This window comes from Canis lupus, chromosome 11 (assembly GCF_011100685.1).
Source record: "Canis lupus familiaris isolate Mischka breed German Shepherd chromosome 11, alternate assembly UU_Cfam_GSD_1.0, whole genome shotgun sequence".
NCBI lineage: Eukaryota > Metazoa > Chordata > Mammalia > Carnivora > Canidae > Canis > Canis lupus.
The window spans coordinates 16,259,750-16,275,503 of NC_049232.1; the positions used below are offsets into that span (position 1 = coordinate 16,259,750).

Sequence of the window (15,754 nt, forward strand, 5' to 3'; positions counted from 1 at the left end):
TGCCCACTTCTGCACAGCCTGGGCCTCTTTACTCTCCATGTCCTGTCCCTGGGTCCTGGGCTCATGCTGTTTCAGATCTCTGCTTCCTACACCTGTGGCTCCTCCCTCTCACCAAAATGTTCTTTTCCTTCTTTACTTACATAAGAGCATATTCATTCTTCAAATGTCAATTCTTTTTTTTTTTAATTTTTATTTATTTATGATAGTCACACAGAGAGAGAGAGGCAGAGACACAGGCAGAGGGAGAAGCAGGCTCCATGCACCGGGAGCCTGATGTGGGATTCGATCCCGGGTCTCCAGGATCGCGCCCTGGGCCAAAGGCAGGCGCCAAACCGCTGTGCCACCCAGGGATCCCCAAATGTCAATTCTTGGCGAAATCTATTCCTGGTTTATCTGCTTAGGGTAAAGCCCCAGTGTGGGCTTCTAACGTAGTAGGCACATTTCTCTGATAATATTTAACCCAACAGAAATGACAGTTCTCTGTGATTGAATTAATGCTTTCTGCTCTCACTAGGTTGCAGGCTCTCTCCTGTATTTGTTTTGCTTACCACAGTATCCATAGTTGGATCTTGATAATAACATATATTTTCAATACATACTTTTAAAAATAGTTTTTTCCACTAAAAATATTTAGATTTTTTTTTAAAGATTTTATTTATTTATTCATGATAGTCACAGAGAGAGAGAGAAGCAGAGAGACACAGGCAGAGGGAGAAGCAGGCTCCATGCACTGGGAGCCCGATGTGGGATTCGATCCCGGGTCTCCAGGATCGCGCCCTGGGCCAAAGGCAGGCGCCAAACCGCTGCGCCACCCAGGGATCCCAATATTTAGATTTTTTGTCCTTATTGAGTTCCATCATACTTACCTATAAAGGATAGGGGATTGTCTTCTGAAGCTCTTCATTCCAGGTCTTCCCCCAACCCCTTTAACTGAGGCTGATTTCAGTTCTTAAGTTGATGTGATCCCCTCTGACAATATAGAAACGTTATTGTCATAATGCTCCTTGAAAAATCGGTTAAGTCACTTGGCTTCTGTTTGCTTTCATAATCAATATGACTTCATGCAAAACGATGCAGCAGTTCACATCATTCTGTCAGTCCCCGTGAAGGAAATATTATTTTCCAAAATTAAAATTGTGAATCAACTCACAGGAGGATGTCGTCAAATAAACAAAGAATCATCGCTTATATTACACTGCCAAGTTTTTGATAAGCTTAATGCCTCTAAATGCATTTAACTTTAATGAAGAGTAATACAATTTAATAACAACATAAAATGGAATCATTTATCTTCCCGATCCTAAACATTGGGCTGATGTCTTCTCTTAATCCATCCTTTCAAATGCAAGTTTTCTTCCTCTTTTTCTTCAGATTTGTCTCCTCATTTCTGTATATGTGGTTTGTGGAGTGATATATATATATATATACATGTTTAATTAAATATATACATATACATGTATATATATATATACATGTTTAATTAAATCACTCATCAGGCTAGCATTTTCATGGTTGGAAATCTCTGGGATGCGTTATTTCAAGTTCTTGAGGCAATGATATTTATATAACCAATACAATTTGGTAATTATTAGCATATTAGTCAAAATTGTTTCAATTGGAAGTGACATAAAACCAAACTCAAACTAACTTAAGCAAAAAGGGGAATTTATTGGCATATGCAACTGGGGAGACCAAAGGTGGATGCTGGTTTCTCAAGCTCAGATGAGGTGGGTAGAGGTCTCTCCTCATCTCCTGACTTGCTTTTCTCTGTGTTAATTATTCTCAGGTAAGGACTTTACTAACACCTGGCAAGGGAATGAGCATGAAGCAACAGTAGGTCATTCATTGATACAGGGTGACCTTCAGATATTTACAAACTGAGAAAAGAGCTCCAGCCCAAGCTGGGATTTAGAGTCTGCCTGGATATCTGTTAGTGTAATATGCACTTTTTTTTTTAATATTAATGAGAGGTTTTGTTAGAGGCCCTTTCTAGAGGTGGGGAGAACTTACTAGTTTTTGAGCCTCTATGAAAAGCAGAATTATAACAGAAGGTGAAGTCATTGTTTTTAGAAAGGATTTTGTAAACATGAAGGGAATGCAGGACAGTTTTAGTGCTTTAAGGGGATAATAGCTTTGAAATGCTTCCAGGGGACATCAGTGCAACAGAGGACAGCATCTCACAGAAAACAATGATAAGCCCAAAAGCTATAGTTTCATTCCTGAACACCCTCTGGAGACTTTCAGAGCAACTTGAATCTCTGGGGCACAGAAGCAGAGTAATGTGGGTTATAATAATGATAGATTTAGCCCCTTGTCTCATGGAGGATATTTCTAATTAGTTTTATATGGGTACATTACATGACCTCAAAGGTTTCTTGCAGAGATGGAAACAGTGTGGAAGACATTGTCAGAGTGAGAGTAAATGAGAAGATAGAAAGGAGTGAGTTATTTTGTGTTAGTAAATATTTCATTTCGATAATTCATGCAATTTATATAGAAAGCTAGCGGCATTATCACATGATATTTTCATTTGTTGCCTATAAGAAAGTTGTGTTATTGCTCTGTATAGGTTTTCAAAAATAGAATCAATGTTAGAACAGCCATTTCAGGCATATTGCCACTAACTGAGAGATATGAAGAATCCCCACATTGAGAACACTCTTCCTGTATAACCTCTTCTCTGGTTAAAAGCATTTCAAGTATTTGAGAAGCATGTATAATGGGATTGCAGAGACTTATACATTCAAATCAATCATGTGATCTGTAAATTGTTATCTAGGAAAAAAATCTCTATTACTTTTGTTTGTATAAGCTCACATCCTAAATAAAACTGCTGCCAGCAGAATGCTCATTAAAGTGGATTTAAGATTCCAAATGAAAAGTTATTGATTTCAAAAAGGATAAACACTACTAAGCCTCTAGAATCATATGAAGTTATTAAATTACCAATTTAGTTACTGTCATTATTTTTTTTTTACTATCTTGGTTATTTATTAAGCAAACTGTAGAAGGTATAATGTTTGAAATGAAACTGGAAGATATCAGCCAATAGTTATTTTCCACACAGATTTAGAAATTAATGATCTGCTGAAAAATGGTGATGGGTTTGGTCTCTCTCACCCCAAATTCCTGGCCCTCATAAAAAATATAGCCTACTTCACATCTATAGGAAGGCAAGATTAGGATGGGTGTCAGATGATAAATTTTTAGCCACCAGCATCTAGCCAAAAGAGCCTGACTTAGTCCTATCACATTTCACATGTATATTTATGTACTGTACCATTTGGGTATTATAATAAAAATTTTTATCTGTCCCTGGAGGCAAAATTGAGTTATATATTAAATGGCTATTTTCTTTGTTTTCTGCTTAGGTATGCATGTAATGTGGTAGCATAATATATATTCCACACTTGTTTCATTCCTGCAGAGAGATAATATTTTTGCAGCTGACAGAGTAAAGACATCCTGTGCTTCTAGAATAAGAGAGAACATATTGGCAGGATAAAATACAGATGTTCCCAGTGTTTCTTCTACATCATGGTTGTATTCAGCAGAGGTTAACTTTCATGGGCATATTTCCCTATTCTTTTTTGGGCAGTTGGACACAGAAGTCCACAGTAAATTCAAGATTGTAAAAGGTGGTTTCAAGAAAAGTATTTCAAAATGCTTTTAGTGGTGGGAAAGTAACTTAAGATTTCATCCCCCCATTTAGAAAGAATGATGGCTTTAAGGTAGCTTCCCTGCTTCTCTGTAAGGAAAGAATGTGTATAGACATTTTTTCTCTTAAAGAATTTTATTATTCTTAATATAATACAGTACAAACAAAATTTCCCTCATACTGGTCTAAGAAAAATAAATATAAACTTCTGTGACAAAGATGATATCCTAATCACATGTTTGATCCTTTCCTTTTTCCCATTTCAGAAAGAAACAATCCAAGGAATGTAAAAGGAATATAAAAGATCATTTGTGTATTACTGTTGGAAACTTGTCACTGTAGCTATGAAGCTGAGGAGTTTTAACTGGAAATGGAACAGGTAAGAGTGAATAAAGGGGACACTGATGAGCCACTATTCACATTTTAGGTGTATGTTCTGGAAAAGTAAATTCTTCTTCTGTAATGATAAGAGAAAAATTTCCAGATAAATTAAGAAATTCAGTAGTTCAAATGAGGGGAATCAAATGTGAGCATTCAGATCAAATAATCTCTAGTACAACAGGCTTCCCATAGAATTAAGGACAAATAACTATTAGGGATCCAATTTTCTTAATTAGATTCAAAAGAATCCTATGTTATTTTTTTAAGTGCAAACTTCCACAAAGAAGTATAAATTGAGAGACAAAAAACAAATTTTGGGGATAAAAGGAAGAGTAACTAGGGAACATTCTATCAGAATACAGAGTACAACCTTTAAGATTTGAGAATTCAGGAGAAAAACCAGAAGATGTTGAAGGAGGAGAAGTAATATCATGATTATATGGGTTCTAGAAGGAGGAAGTAGTGGATGAATGAAAAGCAACAGTCAAATAAACAAAAGAAGGCAACCTCTCTGAATTGAAGCCTTCAGCCTTGTACATGGAGCAGGGTTAGCAAAGATTAGGTGGATATAATGGAAAGGAATGGTATCCAGGTGGTTTTGGCTGGAAGCAGTCAGACGGGAGAAAAAAGTTACCAAAGGGAAAAAAAAGTTTGAAGGCATTAGATTTCTTATTTGCAACATTAGTGTTAGAAAATCCCAGGGAAAATGTATAGACTTCTTGAAAAAAAGCACTATGTTCCAAGAATTAAATTCCATGTCAAGTTATTATCTAAATACAAAGGCAAATAAAAGCCTGGCTCAGATTTAAAAGAATTCAGAAATTATATGACTCATATTATGCTTTTTGAAAAATACAACTTAAAGTAGACCTTCAAGCAAAAACTAATCAAAATAAAGAATTTAATAAAGACAAAGACATGGTTTAGGAAAAAAGAGCAGCGAGCAAGAAAAACTTAGATGTAAATCTAAAGAACTGCTTGTAAAGTGGTTGTGAAACTGTATGCAATTTATAACAAAGAACTTTAAAAAGAAAAATGTGTATAATTTTAAAAACCTCCTAGAGGTGTGGAGGTGAAGAGAGACATGGAGAAGGAGGGAGTATATTGTGACAGGTTTTATGTTGAACAGGGAGGGTCCATACCAGTAACTTCACTCTTGAAGTTCGTGGAGGATAAATTAAAATATGTTTAAAAAAATTAAGACCAGTTTAAAATGAGGCCATTGGAGAAGAAGGAAAAAATGGGAAGTATTATTATTCCAAAGATTGGCAAAGTGTGTGTGTGTGTGTGTGTGTTTGTGTGTGTGTGTGTGTTTGTGAGAGAGAGAGAGAGAGAAAGGGGAGAGAGAAAGAGAGGGAACAAGAGCATAAGAGTGTGAGAGAAATGCCAATTAGGTTTCTCTATTACAAGTTTACTTCAAGGCCATGATGGAGTAACTGCTATTGGATTTACTGTTCTGTAAAACTGAACCAAACATGTGAGATGACTACTTTTAGTCATTGGAAGATAGGCAGTGCAGGACTATAGTCCCAGCAAGACAGGAAATAAATGAGGTGAGCACCACATTCAACCTGATTTTATGTTTGGGAACACTTTCCTGAGTTTGGCACAAAGTGGTAGAACCCAAGTGAAGAACATCAAGTCATACTGAGCTGAGGAAGAACTTGCAACAGAGGAGATGTAAAGGCAGTTGGAATTCACAGTGTAGAACTACAGAGACAAATGAATTCTACAGAAGGGACGTCTCTGTGTGGAGATTCTTCTTAGCTCTTTGGCTAAGAGCTGCTCTGGGATTTACCTGTATAGATTAAGATTCTCTAAGACCTCATGATTCTGTGAGACAGCAATTTGCTGTGGTGCTAAGAAATGAATGGAAATGCCAGAAGTCATGCAGCACTAAAATGCATTGAAGTTGTGATCCAGCTATGGTAGAAAGGCTTTACTGAGCACGCTGGATATTCAATTGAGATCACAGAAAGGTCACTGTTTTGGAATAAGAGATAAGATAATATCCTAGGATTAAGGTTAAAATCCATGTAGATTTGCCCAAACAGAGCATAAAATGAAGCCCTGGAAGATTAAGAGAATGAACCAGTTACGTAGTTGCTGGCCAGAACCAAACATTACACTTTTACACGTAATCAAGATAATCTAGATCTCTACAATATTTCATCCATGACATGCTGTGTACAATTAAAAAGTCACTACCAGTGCTAAGAAGCAGGAAAATAGAATTCATAATCAAGATAAAAAAGTAGATGATCGAGAGGTACCTAGGTAGCTCAGTCAGTTGAGTGTCTGACTCTTGATCTTGGCTTAGATCTTGATCTCAGGGTTGTGAGTTCAAGCCCTACACTGGATTCCATGCTGAGCAGGGAGCCTACTTAAAAAAAAAAAAAAAAAGCAGACAATTAAAGGAGATCCTGAGAATGGCTCAGATTTTGGAGTTAGAAGACATTTTTTTTTGAAAGACTTTATTTATTTATTCATGAGAGAGAGAGAGAGAGAGAGAGAGGCAGAAACACAGGCAGAGGGAGAAGCAGGCTCCATGCAGAGAGCCTGGTGTGGGACTCGATCCTGGGTCTCCAGGATCAGGCCCTGGGCTGAAGGTGGCGCTAAACCGCTGACCCACCTGGGCTGCCCAGAAGACATTTTTAAAATGGTGATTATAGGGATACCAGGCTGGCTCAATCAGTATAGCTTGTGACTCTTGATCTTGGGGTTCTAAGTTTGAGACCTATATTTGATTGAAGAGATTACTTAAAATCTTTAAAAAGTAGTAATTGTTAACATGTTCAAGGATTTAAAGAAAAAAATGAATGTAATGAACAGATGGAAATCTCAAAAGAGAAATATAAGCTGTATAAAAGTATCAATTAAAAATACTAGAAATGATCATTTCCTTTAATGGCTTAAGAGGAAATTGAACACTGCAGAATAAAAAGTATAAGAACTCAAAAATAGATCAATTAGAAGATATCAAAATGAAAAACAGGATACATTTTATTTTCTGTTTTTTAAAATGAACAGAGCCTCAGTATCTTGTGGAATGGTATCATTTGTCCCATATATAACTGAAGTCTCAGAGGAAAAGGAAAAAAGAATGAGTCAGGACTAGTTGAAGAAATAATAACCCCAAATATTCAAAACTTGGCAAAAAAATCAATCTACGGATCTAAGAAACTCGTAAGACCCGAGACAGTACATCTCTCAAAATAATCTTCAAGAATGGATGTCAAAAATATTTTGAAGGAAAATAACCTGATAAAATTTGTTTATAATAGTCATGGCACTAAAAGAAATGCCAAAGAAAGTAAGTTGGGCTGAAGATAAAATTTAGAATCACAGAAAGAAGGAATGGGGATAATTGGGAATGGTAAAAATGTAAGTAAGAATTTTCTTTTCTTACCTTTAAATTTCCTTAAAATATAATTGACTGATTCAAGCAAAAATAATAATGCACTGCAGTATTTTTAGCATTTGTAATGGTAACAGATGACCAGAACTTTAAGAATTGCAGGAGAGGGATCCGTGGGTGGCTCAGCGGTGGTTTGGTGCCTGCCTTGGGCTTGGGGCATGGTCCTGGAGCCTGCTTCTACCTCTGCCTGTGTCTCTGCCTCTCTCTTTCTCTTTCTCTCTGTGTCTCTTATAAATAAATAAAATCTTAAAAAAAAAAAAAAGAATTGCAGGAGAGGGGGTGCCTGGGTAGCTCAATCAGTTGGTCTTCTGCCTTTGGCTCATGTCATGATCCCCTGGTCTTGGGAATCATGATCCCTGGGTCCTGGGATTGGGCCCTGCATAGGGCTCCCTATTCAATGGGAAGTCTGCTTCTCCCTCTCCCTTGGTCCCTCCCTCTCCTCTCATGCATGCATGCTCTCTCTCTCTCTCTCTCAAATACATAAATAAAATCTTTTTAAAAAGTTTAAAAAAGAATTGCAGGAGGGTGAAATGGAATTCTACACTAGGAAGATTCTTATATTCTACTGAAATGTTAAAATATTAATTAGAAGTAGAATGTAATAATCTTAGGATGTGTACTGGAATCCCTAGAGCAGTCACCAATACACATACACACACACCCACACACACATATACATATACATGTACACACAGGAAATCAAAGAAACAATAAAATGGAGTACTACAAAATATTTTGTGGGACCAAGAAGGCAGAAGAGAATTAACAAAGAAACACACATGAGATGGGACAAATAAAAAGCAAATTGCAAGATGGCAGGATTAAATGCAACCATATTAATAGTTACATCGACTGAGAATGCACTAAATATTCCTGTTAATAATAAATTTCATGATAAAAAAGGCTAGTTCATCAAGAATATACAACAGTCTTAAATGTGTATTCATCTAATCACTGTGTTTAACACAGCTCCTGGCACACAGAACTATTATTAATGGAAGGATGACTCAACACAAGGAAACCCATTAATGTAATTCACTATGTAAATAGATCAAAGGAGGTAGAACTCATGACATTTCAATATAGGCAAAAATGCATTTGCTAAAATTCAATCATCACTCTTGATTAAAAACAAGTAAACAATAACTCTTGGCAAACTATCAGTAGAAGGAAACTTTGTTAAGCTGATAAAGGTTAGCATAAACCAAAAGCAAATATTTTATATAAAATATTATAGTCATTCCTCCCAACGTTAGAAATATGATAAATTTTCTCTGAGCATTTTTTGCTTTTTAATCTTGTAATGGAGAGTCTAACTAATGTAATAAGACAGGAAAGAATAATATATATAAATTTATAAAGGAAAGCCATAGGTATAGTTACTTGCAAACAAGAAATTGTCTTAGAACTCAAGAAAAAATTGCTAGTAATTGAAATCAGTTGAAATCAGTAAGGAATTCAACATGAAGTTTAGATACAAAAGTAGCAGAGCAAAATCAATGCTTTCCTATATATTATCAATAGTATATTAAAGAATAAAACAGTAAAAAGAACCTATTCTCAACAAAAAGAAAAAATTACAAAATTCCTAACAAAAACATAAGATTCATAGGTGGAAAACTATAAAGCTCTAGGAAAAAAATAAGTGATCCAGTAAATGCAGATATTCCCTTCCTAAATGGAAAGCCACGTTTTTGAGATATAAATCTTCCCAAGTTAATTTAGAACTGTAACACAATTCTAGTCATTATATATGAAACTTAACAAGCTGATTCTATAGGTCACATGATAGAAAAAAATCAGTACAGTTTTAACTTTTTAAAATTAAAGCATGCTCCTTCAAATCTTGAATAACAAAGAAAAATGAAACATAATAGAACACTAATGACTGAAGAAGTTGAAGCACTAAGAGGCAGAGTACTTTCTTGGCAAATGGTCTTAACTTAGCAGCTGATTCATATTACTTTAAAACTGTTATAGAGCAAATGCATGTAATATTTTAATTATTTTAATATGGCTAACATCCTGAAACCAAAAGCGACAAAGATAACCGATAACAAGCCTACAGTTCATACTCATAAGCACAGATGCAGACATTTAAAATTAAATACAGGGAAATTGAATTAGTACACCACAATGAAGTAATGTGTAGTCAATAAATGCAAAAGTGGTTTAACAGTATGACAAATATTAATACATGACATATAAAATAAGTATGACAAAAATGTATTTATATTAAATATAAATATGCTGCTTTCTAATGCTTTTCATAGGCTAAAAGAGACAAAGAAGCACCTGACTATCTAGAGATGACCTGTCCATCATTGATTGTTATGTTCATTCAACAAATTTGTAGAGCCAGGCATTATTCTCAGTTCTGGGGTAAAATCAGACACTCATCTGTACCATCAAAAAAAAAAAAAACACATTGTAGGGAGGAAAACAGTCAAGTAAATAAATGCTAATGCTAAAGTATCGAAGAAGTATTTAGGGGAAATACTAGAAAGAGAATAAATAGATGGTCAAATTTCTGTCTGAAATCAATAGAAAATAATATTCACATTGGGAAACACTAGAAGTCATTTTATTCCACTTGAGAGCAATACAGCTACTCACTCCATGATTAAAGCTGTACTCAACAAGTTGAAATCAATGCATTAGAATAGTTGAAAACAAATGAGTCCTCTGTACTGGGAAGGAAAATTGTGATATACAGTGATAATTACTGAAGACAATCAGTTGAAAAAATACTAGAAAAGTATGCAGTAGTAAGATGGCAAGTTACAGAAAATATAGAGCACTTTAAAAGATCTATTAGCAATAGCTACATAATGGAAAAAGATGTCTTCATACTAGCAAAAGGTACTATAATATGCCTTGATACAAATGACAGAAAATGCACAGGACCCACAACAAGAAAATGATACAACTCTGAGGATTAAAAAAATCCTAACCATCTTTCTAGAAATAAATATTCAGCATTATAAAGAAGCATTTTCTCTCTAAATCATTTATAAACTCAATGGAATTCTAGTGAAAATAGTAATGTAATTTTGAGGGGGGAATTTAGAAACTGTTCTTTTAAAAAAGTTTTACCTTTACTTTTGTCAGAGTTATACATATTCACTTGAAGTATGACAAGTACTATTAGCTCATAACAGCCATCTTCAGGGCAGCCCGAGGGGCTCAGTGGTTTAGCGCTGCCTTCAGCCCGGGTGCGGTCCTGGAGACCCGGGATCGAGTCCCGCAGCGGGCTTCCATTGTGGATCCTGTTTTTCCCTCTGCCTGTGTCTCTGTGTCTCTCATGAATAAATAAAAATAAAAAATCTTAAAAAAAATAACTGCCATCCTCAGCTTTATTCTTTCTAGCTTTTGATTAACACTCCAAAAGTCAGTAGTACCCAACATTTTGAGCAGTTTTTACTGGTGTTTACATCTTTATTATTTTCCAGCAAGAGAATTTTTCTGCTAATTGGGTTTTGTTTTCCTTTTTTTTTCAGTTTTTGGAGATTATCAATTCTCTTCTTACTGTGAAAGATAATATTCAATTTTCTGATCCACTTTTCAAACCTCAACCAGACTCCATCTCACACACATACACATATCCTACAAATGTGTACATGGTTCAGCTTCTCTTCACCCTGACAATATTTTTGGTTCTATCAGTGTTCAATGTTATAAGTAGTATGTCTTTGTAGATATTATTATACACAGCTGAGTCTCACAGTATTCTACTCCTTCCCTTCATGGATTTCTGAAAGTTAATAACTGTCTGCTCTTCTCTTCCTCCTCCTTCCTATTATTATTATTATTATTATTATTATTATTATTATTATTTTAAGTAAATTCTGCACTTTAAGTGGGGCTTGAACTCACAATGCTGAGATCAAGAGTTCCATGCTCTACTGACTGAGTTAGCCAGGTGTCCCAATAATTGTCTACTTTTAAATTTGCTTTGTTTTTGATACAGTGGACAGAATTAAGGGAGCAAAGGAAAGAAAAGAGATAAAAGGAAGAAACAAAAGGAAAAAAGAACTTCTCACCTTGGTCAAACACTTGAGAAAAGCCTAACAATTTTAGTTTTGCTTGAAACTGCATTCTGGATTATCCTTCCCCTTCACAGTGGACTGGTTATTCTCTAGACTCACTGCTCAGCTTTGTCAGGATCTCCACTTCATTGTCATTCTAGGAACATTCCTCTTCCTTGTGCTGATGTTGGAGCTCCCACTTGCTGGTTGTCATGTCTTCCTCTTTCATGGTTTACAATCTTGTTTGGGGAGAGCACTTCTTCTAGTAGATTCCAGGGAATTGTATCATGGAACTCCTGTAGGGAGGAAATGCTACGGCCACTAGCATCTACCAGGCACTAGAGAAAACTGCTGTCACCTTTGCCATTCCACCTCACAACAACTCTTGGCATCCTGTGGGAAACCTGTGGTGTCACCTCTACCCCCAGTGATGCCTAGAAGCCTCTGATGTCATCCATTCCTGCCATTTGGAAACTGCCTGCCACTGTGTTTTGAAATTAATCCGCTAGAACCTTTTCTTTAAATACATCTTTACAAGCCATGTTTCTAAATGTTAAGAAATCTTAATGCTAAGAAAATCACCTTCATTCCTTCTACACTGGTTGGAATAATTCAAACTACATCAGGTAGTGCCCCAGAGGGTTCATGCTCATTAAGTTGGTGGCTAAAACCAATCTGTTTGACAAATCTGGTTTATAATTTTGAGTAAACATGTAGTTTTTTATAGCAACCATTTCAGCAAACATGGTAACCCGTAACACATGGTCTAATTGCAAGATGGCAAGTCAACATTTGGTTGAAATATTAAAAATAAACCTTCAAATATTACATGAAACAGACTTAGGCAGAATCTCAAGATTTTGGTGACAATATAAAATAACTGATTTTCATTTAAATTTCTTGGTAATAGGTATGTACATAATTGCTAAATATTACTCACCAATCTTTAAAGTTGTAAGAGCAAGCACATAAAGTGGAAAGACCTTTAAAAAATTCATTGAAAAATTAAGATCTGTTTTTGCTATTCCAGTAACATTTTCAATCAAATGCTTCACTAAAGAGTATCATTAACATAGCAGTGAAATATGAAGATGAAATTATTTTCTGCAAATCCATGGGTATAAATTTGTTTTTAATAGAAGGTTGATAATGTGAATCAGAGACCCAGTGATCTGATATTTAACTTTCCTTTTTCAGCTGTGTTCAGTATTCTTGCTTTGCACAGCAAATTTTCTTTTCTTTAGAATGAAAACTGAAAATTTTCTTCATCTCAGCTTAGGGACCAAATGACATTTGTGTTGACATCAATCATCTCTCCTTGGGGTGATCTATGACAACACTGAGGAAATTAGATTGGTTTTAAGGGATTGGGATATAAGTGAGAAAGAAGAAAGTTAAGAATCAAGAAGTGAAATCATGATAACAAGTCCTTACAAGCACTGTGCCATTTAAATTAACAAAATTAATCAAAGGAAAGACTTGTAAGCATGTTGATGTTCCACATTAGATCAACTTCGACTTGAATATTGTCCATCAGTTATTCTTAAAAATTTATTCTTTGCTTCAGATTTGGAACAATAGGACTTTGAAAGACATGTAAAGAAGAAGGGATAGAGTTGCAGGACTGGACTTAACAGCCATTTCTCTGAGTTTCTCTTACCTAATTATGTATCAATTTTTTGATCAAAAACATACCAGGGGAGAGGGCCACTAGAGAGTGACCAATGGTCACAATTCTATAATAAGCCTTCTGATCAGGATTACACCTAAGAGCCCATTGCAATAAAAATTCCATTTTCAAGAGGATCTTAGCTTGAATTCTGAACAATTGCAGATTGAAGAGAAGAGGCAATGGAAAGAGGATTTGATAAAGCTGATTGTTATCCTCCATGATGGTAAGGTTGGTGAATACCGGATAGGGATGGGAATCAAGATAATCATGCTACTCCTGCCACCCACTGGTCAAAGAATGAGTTCTGCGTAATTGAAATGTATACTTTTAGGGTTATGATTTTTCTTGACGCATAGCTTCTTTGATTTTTCTATGATCCAACAGTCTCTTTTGAGCTTCCATTCTCTTTGGTGGTGCAAAACTAACCCAGGCCATTCATCATCCTTGTCTCAAGGTTTGAGAGCTTTGGAGAGAGGCTTTAAATTACACATAGATGTCAAGTGAGGAAGGTGTCATCCCAGGTCATCTTCTAGCCTGTCTGGCATTCGCTGTGATGTAGCAACTCCCCAGGTCCTTGTTGTCATCACCCTCCTGTCATAATGTTCACATTCCTATATCATCTCTCATTTTATATGGTTCATGCTGCTGTGTCTCCTCTTCTGGCTGCAAGACCCCTTCCAGGCCACCAGCCACCCCTCAGCTAAATCTCTCAGGGTATGGAGATAACTTTTGGATGATATCTCTTGTCACTCTGGGGCTGTGGGAAACTGAGGAGTTACCGTAAGCCCTGTCTGCATAGAAAGGCTGCCACTCCAAGGTGTCTCAGAGCATAAATTAAGATATTTCCAGCTATAATAGGAAACTTATCTCAAACTGCCTTAAGGCCAGTTATTAGCTTTATAGGAAGTTAAGAGGTAAGGCAAGCTTCAGAGCGTGTTGATCCAGCAGTTTAAAAACGCAATCAAAGACTTGAGTTCTCTTTGTCTCTCTGCCCTGCCCTCTGCCTGTGATCTTCATTCTAAAGTGGATTCCTGTCTTGGTTGTATGATGGCTGCCTGCAGAAATTGCAGCTTTGTTTTTTTCTATTAATTGGCTTCTCAAGCTTCTTTCTTCAAATGAAGTAGAATATTCCTAGAAGTCTGGTAAAATCCTCTTCATCTCTTGTTGGTATGGCTGGGTCACATGCCTATTTCCCTCCTTTCCTTTTTTTTTTTCTTTTTTTACTTGAAGTTTAACTTTTAATTCCAGTTAGTTAACATAGAGTCTTGTAATCACATGCTTATTTTTAAGTCAATTTTCAACAAAAAGAATGGGATTACCGCTAGACCGAAATCAGGTTGAACCCAGAAGCTGAGAGTAGAAATCACAGTCTCCTGAGGTTCTTGGCTATGTGGAGGAGTGAGTATCTGAAGAAAATTTGGAATTTGTTTGGGAGAGAATGAGGAGGATAGATGCTCTCTAGGCAATAATATCAGTCCGGATTTTGTTAGGAAAATATACTCCTCTAGAAATTTCAAGCAGAGCAAGATTAACTTAGCAAATTAAGCCACAAAAATCATAGGAAGGGGCAGAAGAGGAAAAAACCCCGAGGGGGGTAAGATGGGTTAGTCAATGTTCAGGAATTCCAGGAAGATGCTCCTGGCCCTATAGGAGAGCACACCTGTCTAAGCCTGAATTCCCCTGAACCTGTGTTCTTCTCTTCTTGCAGACCCAGTGCAGTTGTTATAAGGGCAGTGCTGCTGGTGTAGCCAAAGCCAGGTGTAGCTCTGGCTTCCTTCTTCCCTTCAGTCTTTTTTATAAAATAGGTTTATTGAGATATAACTTATATATCATGCAATTGAACAATTTTAGGTATGCAAAATGTATGATTCACTGGCTTTAGTATATTCACAGAGCTGTGCATCCATCACCATCATTGATTATAGAACATTGTCATTATTCCTAAAGAAAAGCTTTCTCCTCAGATAGCATCCCTCCTATCCCACTCTCCCAATCCCTCTTTTCATCCTCCCCCCAACCCCTCCAGCCCTCCACCCTACACAAAAACTAATCTACTGTTTGTCTCTGTAGATTTGCCTATTCTGGACATTTTTTTCATGTAAATAGATATTTATAATATGTGTTCTTCTGGGATTGTATTCTCTCACTTAGAATAATGTTTTCAAGGCTCATTCACATTGTAGCATTGATTGGTACTTCATTTGTTTTTATTGCCGAATACTCTTCCAGTGCACGAATACACCACATCTTATCTCTCCATTCATCAGTGGACATTTGAGTTGTTTCCACTTTTTAGTTGTTAGTTAAGCTGCCATGAACATTCATGTACAAGTTTTTGATGGAATGTATATATGTTGGGCTTAGACTTAGGGGTGGAATCCCTAGGTCAAGTCGTAAATCTAAGTTTAACCTTTTGAAGAAATACTAAACTATTTTCAAAAGTGGCTGCACCATTTTATATCCCCACCAGCAATGTATTAGGGTTCCATCATTTCTCTACATCCTCACCAGTACTTGTTATTATATGTATTTTTGATGGTAAGCTTTCCTACTGAGTATAAATTGGTATCTTATTGTGGTTTTCATTTGCATTTCCC

At 36.1% G+C, this 15,754-nt stretch overlaps 1 protein-coding gene across 2 annotated transcripts in view; it reads left to right on the forward strand.

The window, feature by feature from the left end:
• Positions 1-15,754, forward strand: part of MEGF10 (multiple EGF like domains 10) — a 319,848-nt gene that overhangs the window by 104,656 nt on the left and 199,438 nt on the right. For both annotated transcript variants that reach the window (XM_038552022.1, XM_038552023.1), the window contains one exon: positions 3,925-4,037. The gene's annotated coding sequence lies outside the window, so the exon portion shown is untranslated. The remainder of the gene's footprint in view (positions 1-3,924; positions 4,038-15,754) is intronic.